This window comes from Triturus cristatus, chromosome 2_1, assembly GCF_964204655.1.
Source record: "Triturus cristatus chromosome 2_1, aTriCri1.1, whole genome shotgun sequence".
In the NCBI taxonomy this organism is placed as follows: Eukaryota; Metazoa; Chordata; class Amphibia; order Caudata; family Salamandridae; genus Triturus; species Triturus cristatus.
Window position 1 is genome coordinate 644,364,172 of NC_140581.1, and position 16,655 is coordinate 644,380,826.

Sequence of the window (16,655 nt, forward strand, 5' to 3'; positions counted from 1 at the left end):
GGTTAAAATATGTTTTCAAAAAAACAAGTCCACATTTTATTCCTTGTCTAAGGTGATTTGTCTGCTGATAATTCCTTCCTACACGATAACAGAAATATTATTGATGATTGTGACGATGAAGATACTAACAATAATAATATCAGTAACAGTTATGACAAATGCTGGAAAGATTATTTACCAACAGAAATCTATACAGAGACTACAATATATATGCGTGTTTTCCCTTTGGTCAGCTTACTAGATAGGTTGTTATTTGAAGAAATCATAATAGTTTGTTATTTACACCGTGGGATCCGAAAGAACAGTTTAGTGGACACATATAATTAGGCTGGTTGAATGGCTTTAAATGATTTCTAAAAAGACCATTTGTAATTTTGAGGTAATGAACATTTCATCTAATGTCTTTTTGACAGTAATTATTATGCTGTTTCTATTCCCCGATCCCAAGGTTAACATCAAATGAAGTGACAGCCTTTCTCCGCTCAGCATGTTCTTTCTACATCTTTTAATCGAAAATGTTTATCACAGTCATTGAATCTGATGCCTCGCAATTACTTAACGGTGTCCTAAAAGGTACTTCACACAAAAAAGGTGCAGTAGAATTATAATATAATAAATTACCTCTGTTACTGCTATCTGAAACTGCACGACCCGTTAACAAACACAGACCTCAGGCAGGTATTTACTGTGTTTATTTCCTACGCCTTCAGAGCACTGTGTGAATGGTGAGAGAGGAGTACGAAGGTGGCCTACCACTAACAAGGTTATAGTCAACAACGTGGAGGGAAGTTACATATAGCACTGACCGTGGGCCTGGCAGAACAAAGATTTTGGAATTACACTTACTTTGATCCAGATCTCAAGTTAGTGTGAGTGAATTATATCTGGTGAAGACGTTTACATGTAGTGTTATGCCTTACATTTTTTAATCATTATGGGTGGATAGATGCTATATTTTGGCAGCTGAACATTAACATCTGACCAGCATGTATGACTACAACATCTTACCCACATATTACATCAATAATGACATCTTCAATGACATAAGTGATAATATCACTGCAAGCATTTGCAGTGAAATTATTGATGAGGAAACTGTGCATGGTGGGGGTGAGAAGGGCATGAGTTATAGTTACTTGAGATAACTCTAACTGCTGAATTTCTTTGGTTGTTTTGTGTGTAAAATCTGACCCTAACTATAACATCCCTGTAACTTTAGCTTTTTTGTGAATTTTTAAGGATTGTTTTTTATTCTATTTCCTAACTATAATGTCCCTCTAACCTTTGGCTTTTTCAGTGAATTTCTAAGGTTTTTAAATTATTTATTTCCTAACTAGAGAGAAATGGGGCGGGCCTCCCACGAGCTCACAGCAATACCACTGTGTGGGACTCAATGGAGATAACAGAAGGGGTCCTTGCCTCCAAGGACCCCAAGAATCGAAGGGGGACTTCATCCCCCAACTAGTAGTGCACCAGATGGCTCGTTTGCAGAGTGGTGGAGAAAAGGGGGGCCTCTGATGAACTCTCAGCATTCCCTGTGTGTAGGAATTACTGGAGGTCACAGGAGAGGTTTTTGGGACCCAAGAACACTCAACTTCCATGGGGACTTCATCCCTAACTAGTAGTGCACCAGGAGGTGCATTTGCAGAGTGGTGGAGAAAGGGGGTGGGGCCTCAGAGAAGCTCTCAGAAATCCTGCTGTGTGGTACTTACAGGAGGTAACAGGAGATGTTGTTGGCCCCTAAGGATCCTCAGCATCCAAGTGGACATCATCGTCCAACCAGTAGTGCACCAGGAGGTGTGTTGGCAGAGTGGTGGAGAATGGAGGAATGGCCTCCAACAAGCTCTCAGCAATTCTGCTGTGTGGGACTTACTAAAGGTAACAGCAGGGGCTCTTGGCCCCAAGGACCCTCAGCATAAGGGGACTGCATCCCCCAACCAATAGTGCACCAGGACGTGTGTTTGCAGAGTGGTGGAGAAAGGGGTTGGGGCCGCTGATGAGCTCTCAGAAATCCCTCTGTGTGGAACTTACTGGAGGTAACAGGGAGGTTTGTTGACCCCCAAGCACCCTCAGAAGCTGAGGGGGATTCACCCCCAAACAATTGTGCTCCTGGAGGCCCCTTTGCAGAGTGGTTAAGAAAGGGGATGGCTTCTCCAATGACTCCCCCTTGTCTGTTTTTAAAAAAAATGTATTTGTCTTAGGGGAAGAGTCCGTGCGGAACCACTCCACGGGCCAATTTCAGCCCAAGGGACCCCATCCCTTGTGGCCTTGCCATTACACTATGGGGAGGAAGGCGGTGCGGCTCCCATCCCACGGCTGATTTCAGCCTGGGGGACCCTATCCCCCAGGGCCTGGCCTCTTTATCATGGGTGCCCCAAGGGTACCCAGTGGCCTCTGTCGGGGACCGTGGGAGGAGCCTCAAGGCCCCCACAGTCTCTGTCAGCTCCCTACCTCCTGTGGGAGCCTACATTGCATTGTTAAATAGAGGAGAGCTGCTGAAAGGCTGAACCCTGTTTGTCAGATCAATGTTTTCATCTGTTTCTGTGCACGCATATTTTTGACAGCTTCGACTGGCAGAGAATGGAGTTATGAAATCACAAAAAGGGTGCGTTTTGGGCCAACATCTACTTTCCTGCCATATAATTGGTATAATTCAGTTCAGCAGTTCCGGTTAAAGCCGTGTCAGAAGTTCTAATTGAAATTAACGTGGGGAAAAAGCTTTTTATTACAAAAGGCCTATATTCCCTTCAATGTCACTTTCCAAATTGGGCTCAATTTCTCATATATTGTTTTTGTTATTTGTATTTCCCTTTTTTGATTCAATTTCTTCTCATTTGTAAAATGATGGTACCCAAAATATCCGTTATAAATTATAAATTGATCAAACAAAATACAAACATTTGTTTAAAAAGGGATGTTTGAAAATATCAGAAAATGCACCTGTCAGAGAGAGGCGAGCTCATTAAAAAAAGATCAAATAAGCAGTAGAGATAGAAAATAATAAAAAAGAAAGAGATGAATTATATGTAGAAGATCCTTTTGCATATAACTTCTTCTTCCAAACCTATTCTATTCCATAGCTAGTCAAGGAGGATGTACAATCTATATATAAGAGGCATATATATCATCTACACCCTCTCCCAAGTACCGTAAGGAAGGATTTCAGACAGTCAGTCAAAATACTTTATTCGGCTACATTTAAGCCATAAAGTTTGCACAAAGTCCTATATATTTACATAAAAAATACATGTTGCTTTAATTAAAAAAGAACAATGGCAGGCATATATGTATGTATCCAGCTTTGGCTTTATCAACGTGCTATCAAATACACAAAGAGACGGACAAGGAGCTTAGAAAAAAGGTGTCTGGTACCCATGCTCCCAAGGTAGTGCATCTAAATCACTAGAGCGTAACTGTTCCTATGAGTGAGTGCTAGCCCATTTGGCAGTGTAGAGTATAGGTGAAAAGTGAGAGTAGTTGAAGTACACCTTTCTTAGTCAATGAGTGACAGTTGGATGCAGGGGAAATCCTCAAATATGAAGAGTATATAGACGCTCACCACTGCGGAGTTCCTCTAAAAAGATCTCTGCCAAAGAGCCCTCTCGCAGGGCCCATGGGGGACTGCAGCGCCACCCCCAGGATGAGCATAACGCCCAATGATGAAGCATGACACCTTAATGGGTGTGCAAGGGCTACTCTTCAAATTTGCATCCAACCTTCACTCATTGACTAAGATAGGCGTATTCCAACTACTCTCACTTTATTAACTTGCTACCAGAATGCCCGTCAGACACATTGCATCTGGAAGCCTTATTCACTAATAGTGAGGTGACATTTTGCATGTAATTTTACAACAAATGTGGCGTGTGACCTCATAACAAACAAAGAAAAAAGGTTTTGATCAATCACGTCAATGTCATTTTGCTTCGCTTATTCATTGTAATGCTTTGCTTGAATCGTATATTGTAAAATTAAATTGCATACACACCATTTTTTATACAATGCAGAGATAATGGGCAAATAAAAAGAATTGTCGATACTAAACTCAGTATAGTACCAAACAAAGCATACTAATCAAGCCTAGGTAGCAAACTTATGGGTCCAAGGTGTACAACTATTGATACAAAAATGAGTTCTCATAATTGGCTTCATGCTACACTCCATGCACTTGATTCATTCACTTAAACATCTTATCGGAAAAGGACAGCAACTTCACAGTTACTAAGAATTCATGTAACATGTCATTTGGAGCATGCCTTGATCATATAGGGAATACTTCATAAAGCACAATCCATATATCTACAATATGCTTCACCCTTTGTACGTTGTAGAGAATTTTAACTTTTCTATGCTCAAAGCAGGATGTTGTCAATTGCTATCTCCATACATGCCCTAAGTACATTCTCTTACATTCATTGATTGTGTATATTTCATTATTTTTCTGGTTATATGACGATATCGCCACACACCTGTGTCCGCTCATTCTTTTAGATAGAATCATGTACATTGCCTCGTTACTCTATTAGAGAAGTTCAAAACTTTTACAAATGTGTGTGTGGAGGTCCTCTTATATGTTAAGGCTATTAGGAGTTTTTGAATTCAGTTCTTCTCATCATGATAAATCCTAAAGATCAGAACGAAGCTCGGAATCGTCCACCTGTTGATAGCTTCATGTCTGAAAACTATAGTAGCACAGCCTTTTAAGTGAATAAGCTGGGGAAGGTAAGGGAGGGAGCAGAAAGGAAGGAGAACCTAGAAGAAAGGATAAAGAACCTATGTAACAATGTATGTGAATTATAGAATTAAACATATGTAACCCCTAATGAAGGACAGAAATACCTGTAAATAAACAAAAGTACATCATAATCCTATATTCCTAGTCTTGGGGGATTCCACTTAGAACCAATGAGTGTGCATCCCAGATCCTGCATATGAATGCTGCAAAAGAAAAAGCAAGAATGTTACCATCTTCCTAATCAACTATTTGTCCTCAATGAACCTTAAGAAATATGGAATAGTAACACCTACCCATGCAGATCACCCGCCAAGCATCACAAGGGACAACAGAGCAAATCCTGGAACTCTACTATGAATCCCCCTGTTAAAGTGGTAGGAAAATATAATAATAAACACTTTATATGCAAAGATATTGCTCAGGAGCATAAAGTATATAGGCTTATAGAAAACACCACAAATCATCCAGTATCCTCCTCCAAGTGCACACAAGGACATATCAATCTTTCTTAATTTGAAAAGAAGGCAGTTGCTACTTGCAATCCAATCCACTGTTCAGCAATAATATTTATATATATTCAGTAGAATCCCAGAACATGTACAATGTAATGCAAAACAACAACAAAATGAAACACACTCTCCTTTTAGTCTAACTTTGTAGATTTTGTGAGAAGTACAAAGCAACAAAGCAGCATCCCCTAAAGGTAGGCACTCATGCCCACTGCTTGAGTCAGTAAGTAAAAACCAGACTTTCCAACAGAGTTACTGAAGAAATCACCTGCTCTTACAAGAACAAGTCCCAATGAACCTCTACTCCACTTTAAGCTCTGAAGGCCCGAGAGCCCATGCCAAATGATTAGGAGGCACAAACACAGTGGTGCGAACCACACCCTTACCAGACCGCAACCGCACGATCGAATTCAAACAGACCCTGCTGTACCAAATATAATTGGCAGTGTATTGGAATGCAGAAATGCTTTTGTACCTGCTTTCTGCCTCTAACGAATGTGTGATGCTCACCGGCTCCCGCATGCTCATGGGAATAGTAGTTCCGATTCCTCATTTTCCTTATTATTCCTCATAGGAGGTTCGGTTAACTGCATGTCCTTCAGATTGCAGTTATGAATGATTCCTGACAGAGTTCAGGTATTATTTTTATTTTGTACCTGAATGATTTCCGACAATTCTATTTTGGATTTATATTCTGTTTTCTTAATGCAATCTCCCTGTCTCCACTTCTAATGTTTACTGAGATAGCATCCACCACTAAGTTTTTAAGGTTGTTGCTGTTACTTTTATGCTGTGCCTCAAAGTGTCTGGTGATGGGATACAGCTTGTCACCATGATCAATTGCTCTGAGGTGCTGCAAAATTCTTTGGAGCACTGGAAGTATGGTGCTACCTACATTTGTTAACTTACAGAGACATTGTAGGACATATACTGCATAACCATTTTTGCAGTGTTAGTTCCCATGAATTCTTTTGCTCCTTTTGGAGAAATGTGTCTTATAGTTTTTGGTGTTACTGCCATGGTGGGTTGCCTTACACCTGCACTTCCTAAAGCCTGGCCAGTACCCTATACCCTACCAATTGGTTTGGGTGTGTGGTGCCTTTTACTGACTGTTTTTCCCTAACCTTTGTCTCATACATCTTGCTTTCTTAAATGTTATCCCTGGTCTACCTGGAGCCACTTTCCCCAAAACAGTGTAGTTTTTTAGGTCTCGCTGAGACAGCGAAAGCTGTCTCTTTGAGACATTTTGTAAGTGGGTTTTCAAAAGTGCTACCCACATGGTTGTGCTGGCCTAGAGCTTGAGTGCACGATGGCGTGCACGTGCACAGCTGCTCCTTGCATTCCCCCCTCCCTTCTCACCCAGCCCTTTGATGCTCTGCTTGCATCTCCCTTCTCCTCCTCTTTTTCTTACTTGTATTCAGGCTCCTCACATTCCCCCCTTCCTTCTCGCCCAGCCCTTCTTGTTTTTAGGTCTCGCCTGAGCCAGCGCTTTAGCGCTGCTCTGGCAAGAGCTATAGAAAACGGGGATTTGGAAGTGCAAACGAGTGCTTTTCAGGCTCCCAACTACAGTGCATGTGCGCCGGGCGCGCGCACCATTTGGCAGCCTGCGTGTACATTTCGCGGGCGCTTTGATGTTCTCAGTGAGCCGCGCGGCCACTGCGAACATCAAAGCGCCCGCGAAATGATTACTTTCACTTTAACGTTCGCACTTACTTGGCAGACTGGTTCTCTGTTGCTATTTCCTCCTCTGCTCTCTCTCCTCAGAGTCCGTCCCTTCCCCTGTTGCAGCAGCTGGCATTACACGGGGGAGGGTGGCTCTTCGTGCCTACCAAAACAACAAGCATTGGCATAGCAAATAGGTCTCGCTTTTGGGACCTTATAAGTATTTAGTTATGCAACTGTTGCATAGTTAAACACTTATAAAGTCCCAAAAGCGAGACCTATTGGCTATGCCAATGCTTGTAATCAGATGACAATGTTACTGTCAAAGGGACCTCATTGTTTTCTCCTGTTTGTTGAATGCTGTGAATAACCTGAAATGCAGGTGTATCTTAGTGAATTTCGTGTTTGCACTTTTTCTTAATAGCAACCGCTCTCTAGATTTAGACTTGGATTTTTCCTTGGCTTGTTCAATATTAGACCTCTGGTAACCCCTGCCACAGAATCTTCTTGTGAAGTCTTGTAGGGCCTTGTCGTCTTCAATTGTTTCATTGCAGTTATGTCTCACCCTCAAACTTTCCCAGTAGGCAATTCTGTTAACCAGACTGTTGGGCTGAAAACTATTTGCATGGATTAATGTATTAACAGAGGTAGGTTTTCTAAACAATTTGGTCTCAAGTGTGTTGTGTTTTTTACATAAAGTAAGGTCAAGAAAGCTAACCACATACTTACTAATGGTGTAAGTGAATGTTAGATTGCGGTAATTGATATTTATTTTCCCCAGAAATACTCTTGCACTGCTTCCTGATCCCTTCTATATTAGGAACAGGTCATCTATGTACCTATTCCACTACTATTTGTTGGCCCATTCTTGGTAGTGTGCGGTCTGGCTCACCTGTTCCCCCACCAGCCCACATGCAAATTAGCATATCTGGTGGCGAAGCAGGTGTCAATGGCCATTTTTGGAGTCTGTGAAACACCTCCTCATTAAGAAGGAAAAAAATGCATTCAAGACATTTTTGGATCATGATTATTAACATTTCGCCATGTTTTCTAAAGTGAGGTAGGTCTGGCCCCCCAGTAAGTGAGGCACTGCTCATAGCCCATCACCGTGTTGTATACTTGTGTAAGGAACATCTTCCAGCACAAAAACGATCCTGATGGGCATTTTTCTCTTTTTATAGAAAGAGGTAGTACATGGATATTACTCCTCGTTATGCCGCGCCGGGGAAGGCATATCTTTTTAGCGCATTTCCAGGTTTGCAAGGTCTTGCAAATTTGGGAATGCATCAAAAACCATGGGGGTTGAACGAAAAAACCTCCCACAATGCCCACAGAACTCCTACCCAGGGAAGAGAAATGCAACACAGCGATTGTGTGCTGCATTGCACTACTCCAGATTAGTGGAGCCACTAACAGCCAGGCAAAGTGGTATTGCGTTGCTTCATAAATCTAACTTACGGTTTGCATTGCTCTTGCACCACATTGTGTGGTGCAAGAGCGAAGTAAACTGCATCATAACTATAGCCCTAAAATTTACTCAAGGAGACAAGAAGTTCCACTTGCTTAAGGATCTGGTGCCCATCTATATGGTGGAAGATGACATAGATAAATGTTTTTCTACTTACGAGGAGACCCTGAGGGAGCATAAGATCCCAGAGGAGAACTGGGTTGGTTTGTGGAAGCATATACCTCCAGGTGAGATGGACACATTACTCACACTACAAGTAGAGGACCAATCTTGTATACCTCAATGAAAGATATACTTGTCACTAAATTTGGGCTGACTCCTGAAAGGTACTGCCAGAGGTTCAGGGACAGCCAGAAGCTTCCAAATCAGGCATGGGCTGATTTCTCTGGCTATTTTAGCAAGGTACTAAATGGCTGGATCAGGAGAGGCAAAGTAAAAGATTACAGTGGGCTGTACAACTTCATTTTCAGAGAGCACATGCTCAATATTTGTTTTACAGAGATGCTCGACCAACTAGTTGAAAGCAAGCTGACTAACCCCTGTAAGGTTGCTGAGGAACAAACCTTTTGCTCAGCACTATAGTTTCCAAAGAGGCATCTGGGGGACTCTCAAAAGGGTGGTCTGGGGTCCCAGCAGAAGAAATAGAGGGGGAAAACCTAAAAACAAGGAGCTCTCAAAAGGGATCCAAAATAATTTCCAAGGGAAGGGCAGTAACCAGTCCCAATCTGAGCCAAAGAAGAAAGGGTTCTTTGATAAGCAGACCGTGAGGTTTATCCCCTGGTGTACTGAGTGCTACAAGCATGAGCACTCCAAAGAAGATACCAAATGTCCCAAGAGGGCACAGTGGGCACACACCTTGGTTGGCGAGTGTATCGCTTGAGGAGGAGATAATCCTAGTTAGCTTTGGGGAGTAGATGGAGGTCACCCTAGTATCCCTGGTGGAGAAGGAGATGCTGTCAAGAGCCCATATGCCTGCAAATAAGTATAGGCAGTGGGTCACCATCAATGGACAATGGAGAGAGGACATGAGGGACTCAGGAGCCAGCATGACTACTGTGAGGTATTAGCTGGGTCCTCCCTAATAAATTCTACCAAGTCACAGGCAATGGTGAGAGTCATCTGCTGGTGGCTCTGGTTCCGTTTGAGTGGGGGGATCACAGGCTCTCTAAAAGTTGGTGTGCACCCTGTCATGCCTGTAGATTATCTGTTGGGCAATGACCTCAAGGACTCTATCTGGATAAAGGTAGAACTCAGGTCACCTTTAAAGATGGTGGAAGTGCCTGAATGGATCTCTATGACAACAAAGTCCATGGCTGTCCGATTATTAAGTCAAGGGAGCCTGGATAAATGACCAAGGCTTCTTCTAAGAAGAGTGAGGACAACAGGCACAAGACACCAGCTGCTGAAGTTCCCATGGTCTTCGATGTTTGGGCACCTGAGGGGGATGCTCCTGAACTGGGGATGTCATTGTCGACCTGGGAGCATGCTGGATGGCAAATTGGGGGTGAGGCCGCCAATAAGAGTGTTATACTCTAGAGGGCTTTTGGTGACAAGTTGAGACCCAGGCAGCATGTGATACCTTTCGACGTCACCTTATCTATTGGGATATTGGGAGAAAGACCTCCTTCACAGTGAGCCTAAGGTTCTTTGACCTGGGGCATCCTGTGTGCTGGTGGTCCCTCAGTTTACAGGGCCTTCCTACTGGGATTGTTTCATGATATTCCCCTGGCAGGGCATCTGGGGAAAGACAACACCATTGTCAGGCTTGTCACCCACTTCTATTGGCCGAGGATGTAGACAACTTCAGGTGCATTCTGTAGGTCATGTCCCATTTTACAGGCCTGTGGGAAGTCAAGGAAGAAGCTCAAGACTCACCTGACCTCGTTACCTTTGTCTGGCACTACTTTTGGGAGGATGAACATGAACATATTTGGTCCCTTGGATCCCAGGAAAGCGTTATGCAACAGGTGCATCATGGTCTTGGCGGACCATGCCACCCACTACTCAGAGGCCATCCCTTTGTGGTTGGTGACTGCCCTTTCAGTAGTCAGGGCCCTGATGTGGATTTTTACTCATGTGGTGGTTCCCACAGAGGTAGTCTTTGACAGAGGCAATAACTTAATTTCAGCATATATGAAATCCATGCAGTATGAGTGTGGAGTGATTTATAAGTTCTCCACACCCTAGCACACCCCAAAACAACAGGCTTGTGCAGAGATTCAACTAGACCTCTAAAGGCCTGAGTATGGTCCTACTTGAGCCCATGAGGCAAAGGTGGAGCATACTCTCATCTTATCTTCTGTTTGCCTACATGGAAGTGCCACAGAAGGGAGTTGGGTTTAGCCCATTTGAGTTCCTATATGGCCACCCTGCTAGGGTACTACTTAGCCTTGTAAGAGAGGGGTGGGAGCAATGTCTTATGAAACCACCTCTGGATGTGGGCAGCTACATGTTGGCACTCTGAAACCAGATGCATCACTTCTGGAAAAAGGTGAAGGACAATTTTGAGGCCGGTCAAGAATTCATGAACTCTACTATGACCAGAAGGTCACTATGGTCAAGTTTCAGCCTGTCCAGAAGGTGTGGGTTATGAAGCCTGTGAGCCCAGAGCTCTCCAAAACTGTTGGGCAGGCCCATATGAGGTGTAGGAGCAGAAGGGGGAGTCCACCTGCCCAGTAGCTCTAAAGACTCCTAGGAACCCCTAAAGGTTGCTCCATAAAAACCACTTCAACCTCACTTTGAGATGTCAACATGCTCTTTCTTAGTGACAGCTAAAGGGGTGGAAGAGGAGAGTGAACATTTCCCTAACCTCCTGTGTACCCAGGAGCACAGTGTGTCAGAACAGGGTATTTACCTCTCTCCTACTCTGACCGCAGAGCAGCAGAGTGACAGTCACCAGTTGTTGCAGCAGCTTTCCGCACTGTTCTTAATCCCACCTGGGCTTATACATTTGTGTACCCACAATATAGACACTGGTGACAGTCCGCCTGTCAAAAATAGCATATACAGGCAGTTAAATGAGGCGAGGGCCAGTATCAAGGAAGAGGTCTCCAAGATGCTGGTGTTAGGGGTGGTTGAGCCCTCCAACAGTACCTGGTCCTGCTTTGTGCCACTGGTACCCAAGGCTGCCACAACAGGTAGAGAACTGCTCCCTCCCCTTGCAATTCCACTGTTAAGTGCTGCTGCCCTATGCACTGCTTTGTACAGGCAGGTGTTCAATGCCCTGCTCCATCCGCAGACTTCTGCCTGCGCCTCATCCCTGGTGGTCCAGTTTGAGAGCCTTGTTCTTCTGCTGGTTCCACTACTGTCTGTGCTGTATTGTGCCCATTTTTCTGTCTTTGGCTTTGTTTTTCTGCCTTTATTATTGTGCCTGTTTTCCTGTCTTTTGCCTTTGTTCCTTGTCTCTCTCTGCTTTTCTTCCCATTTTCCCTTTCCCACCGCTGCTGCCCCAGCAGACCCTCCCCCCGCTGCTTCACGCCTCCCAGCTGCGCTTAACTCCCCCTGCCCTATTTAATGGCGAGCACTTCGCAGCCGCGCAGCGGGCACTCCTCCTCGGGCTACAAGATCCAGAGGAAGGACTGCCCTAATCGGCCAGAAGGAGGACTAGCTATTGTACACAAGAGCTCCCTCTGACTCTCAACCTCGACTTCCAGATACAGACCAGCCCTAGAGCCATTCTTCACGGCACCCTCGCCTACCGACCCTGCCAGCTCCCACGCTTTGTTCACCAATACTATTGCTTAACTCGTCGCACCCCACGCCATCGCCTCCACAGTCTACATACTCATTGGAGACCTGAACTTTCACCTCGACAACCTCAGCAACCCCAACTCCACCGCCCTCCTGGACATCCTCGCCAACATCGGACTGAAACAGCTTGTCAACAACCCTACCCGCAAGGCAGGACACACCCTCGATCCCTTCCTCGCTGGAGGGAATAACATCAGTTTCAGCCATCCCATGCAGCCCTTGTGGATGGACCGCCATTGCTTACACTTCTCTTTCAACACCACCACCACTCTCAAAACCAACTCCTCGCCCTCCTCGAAGGAACAGGAGCAAGGTCACTTAGAAGCATCTCAACCCCACCCTCAGCCGCGACCCCCCCTGCCTCGACCGACGCCGACACCATTGGATCACCAACTACACAGACAAACTTGCACCCCTCCGCACCACCGACAAACCTCGCCCACTGAAAGCCGCATGGTTCACCACTGACCCCCAAGAAGCTAGACGCTCCTGCAGCCATCTCAAAAAACAATGGAGAAACAGCAAAACCACAGAAGACCTGGCCGCCCACAAGAACACCATGACAGATACCACCAACGCATACGATCCACAAAGAAGACCTTAATTCAGAACAAAATCCTCACCAACTCCAGCAACTCAAAGGAACTCTTCAACATAATCCAGCAATTCACCAAGCCCCACATCGATGCCACGGATGACACTCCCTCCCAAGACCTCTAAACAAGCTGGGCTCTTACTTTCACTTGAAAATCAAAGCCCTCTATGATAACTTCAGCGAACAAACTCCAGAACCCAACCTTTCCCCAGCAATGACAGCCGGCCCACCATCACCATCTGGACCCTGGTCACCGCCGAAGATACCACTACTAATATGAAGAGCACCCACTCAGGAACCCCTATGGACCCCTGCCCTCCGCACATCTTCCACAGAGCCGCAGTTGCCATTTTGTCCCAGTTACAATGCACCATCAACACCACTTTTGAATCTGGCAATTTCCCAGATGACTGAAAACATGCAGAAGTCAAGTCCCTCCTCAAGACAACCTTCGCAGACCCGACAGACCTGAAGAACTACCGACCCATTTCCCTCCTCCCCTTCACAGCCAAAGTCACAGAGAAGATTGTCAACGCCCAGCTGACCAACATTATCGAAGAGAACTCCAGCCTCGAACCCTCGCAATCCAGATTTCACAGCAACCACAGCACTGAGACCGCCCTCCTCGCCGCTACTGATGACATCCGCACGCTCCTCAACCTAGGCGCACCCCTCATCCTACTCACTTCTCCGCAGCCTTCGACACCGTCTCCCACTGCCCCCTCGCAGCCAAACTCCACGACACCGGAATACATGGAACCACCATTGACTGGCTCTGTTTCTTCATCGCCGGCAGGACCCAAAGGATCATATTCCTGCCTTTTCTCTACAAACCCACAAATATCAGTTCCACGCTCTTCAACATCTACATGGCCCCCTTCGCCACCATGGTCAGAAAGCATGGACTCAGCGAAGGACCCCGAAACTACCAGACTCAGCTTCCATGAAGCAATGAAAGACGTTGTAGCTTGGATGAGCAGTAGCTGGCTGAAACTCAACTCGGAGAATACAGAGGTCCTAGTCCTTGGACCCTCCCCCTCTGCATGGGACAACTCCTGGTGGCTGTCCACTCTCGGCAGCCCCCCCACCCCAAAGGACCATGTCCAGAACCTCAGCATCATATTCGACTCCTCCCTCACCATAACCAGACAGATCAATGCCGTCACCTCCACCCGCTTCTGCACCCTCCGCATCCTCTGCAAGACCTTCAAGTGGATCCCCCCAAGGGCAGAAAGACCATCACACACGCACTCATTACAAGCAGACTGGACTTCAGAAACAGCCTCTATGCCAGAATCAACAAATCCCTGCCACCCAAACACCAGACCATCCAGAACATTGCAGCCAGACTCATCCTCAGCATCCCACGGCATGAGCACATCACCCAAAACCTGCGAGACCTTTACTGGCTCCCCATCTAGAAGAGAGTAACCTTCAAGCTACTCACTCATGCCTACAAATCCCTCTACAACAGCGGACCCAAATTCCTCCACTAAAGAGTCTCCTTCCATGTACCCAAAAGGAACCACAGCTCCGCCGACCTCGCCCCAGCAGAAACCCTGTGCATCTGCAGAACCAGAGTGGGTGGAAGTGCCTTCTCCTACATCGCAGATGAAGCCTGGAACGAGCTTCCAGTCAACATCAGATGTTCCCCTACTCTTCACACCTTCAGGAGGAGCCTCAAGACCTGGCTCTTCGGCTGCTCCAGAGCTGCACCTCCCCCCCAACACCTTGAGACCACCACAGGTGAATAGAGTGCTTTAAACCCGCTGATTGATTGCTTGATAGGTACCACTCCAGGACTCAGGTTCTGTGTGGACTACCGATGACTCAATTCTGTCATTAAGACTGATGCACATCCCATTTCCACAGGTCCTGAGCTCAAAGACAGGCTGGGTGCTACCAAGTTTCTAGGTACTTTTGATCTTATATCAGGGTACTGGCAGATTGCTCTGACTGGGGGGGCAAAACAGAGATTGGCATTCTCAATCCATTCCAGTTTTGGGTGCTCTTTAGCTTAAAGAATACTCCTGCCACCTTTCAGAGGTTGGTCAACAGGACCCCAGCTGGTAAGGAGACCTGCTGTGCCACATGCCTGGATGACATAGCTGTCTTCAGCGTCAGCTTGGAGGCACACCTGTACCACCTCGAGGAGCTTATTTAGGCCCTGTAGGAGGTGGGCGAGATGGTCAAGGCCAGAAAATTCCAGATTGGGAAGGATTCCATGGTGTATCCGGGCCCATATGGGGGGCAAAGTGCAGCCCCTGTAGGCAAAGTTTGAGCCTATTCTGGCCTGCAACTCCCTAAAACACAGACTGAAGTGAGAGCTTTCCTGGCACTCACAGGATACTTTTAGGAGGTTTGTTTAGGGATATGGCCACCATTTTCACCCCCTTAACAAAGCTGACTTTCAAGAAGCAATCCAGAAAGGTAATCTGGACAAAGACCCTAAAGGTCATTTGTAAAGTGCCTGTATTCAAGGCCCTGACTTCTCAAAGAGTTTATTGTGCAAACTTATGCTTCAGAGCCAGGCACAGGGACAGTCATAGCATAGCTAAATGAAGAATATGTAGATGAACCGGTAGCTTTGATTAGCAGGAAGTTACTGCCCCTGGAACAGAGGTGGAGTGCAATTGAAAGTGAGGCCTTTTCTGTGATTTGGGTACTGAAGAAGTTGAGACCATACCTGTTTGGGACTTACTTATGGGTTCAGAGAGACCACAGGCCCCTCTGATGGCTCATGCGAATGAGGGATGAAAATCCCAAACTGTTGAGGTGGTCCATCTCCCTGCAGGAAATAGATATCACGGCAGAACATCATCCTTTCTCCATCCACACCAATGTAGATGTTATACCCAGGTTCTTCTGCACCTTAGTGATGAGAACTCCCACAAGAGTGGTTAGCTGGACCCACTTTCAGCTGGTGGGGACACGTTGTAGACATGTCAGCCTTAAAGTGGCCTTCCTCCAAACCTTTTGCCTAACTCTTACATATTTTTCTAATCTTGTTTTGTTGGCTTTGGGACTCTGTGCACTTTACAACTGCTAACCAGTGCTAAATTGCTAGTGCTCTCTCCTCAAAACATAGGTAGAATTGGCTTACATCCAATTGGCATATTTAGGGCCATATGTAGGTAGCATACAATTTACCACTTCTTAAATACCGAATTTTACCGATTCGGTATTTAAGAAGTGGTAAATTGTATGTAGGTAATCATTGGGTAAATATTACCGAATCGGAGAAATTCGGTAATTACCGAATCGGTATTTACCGATTCGGTAATGAGGCATACCTTCCCATTGATTCCTATGGGCCTGGAGGCCCATAGGAATCAATGGGAAGGTATGCCTCATTACCGATTCGGTAAATACCGATTCGGTAATGGGGGGAGCACATTCAAGGGTGGCAGGGTTTCACATTGACACCCTGTTGCACCCCTGATTCGTGCATGTGTGCACATGTGGCGGACATACATGCCCTAAGGGCATGTATGTCTGCCACATGGCACTCTTTTTACAGCAAAATATTGCTTTTTGAAATGTATTCGGTATTTAACACCGACCTATATTTGGTGTTAAATACCAAATTTCAATTCCTACACAACACTCATTAGAGTGTTACCTACATCTCATTTCAGGATTCGGTATTTACCGAATCGGTAAAATTACCGATTCGGTAATTTTACTGATTCGGTAAATTACCGAATCCTGAAATATGCCCCCTACATAGCAAATGCCAAAATACCGGTCGGTAACGGGATAATTACCGAAAATCGGCCGTTACCGACCGGTATTTGGCTTCTGTTCTGCTTGGGTTTTCGGATCAGATAGAACCCGCTCATCAGAGCCTCACTAACCCAGCCAGAACGTTATCCTCTCCCCCTCCCTAGGGCCTATTTACAATAGGTAACCACATATATCTACCACCTAAGGACA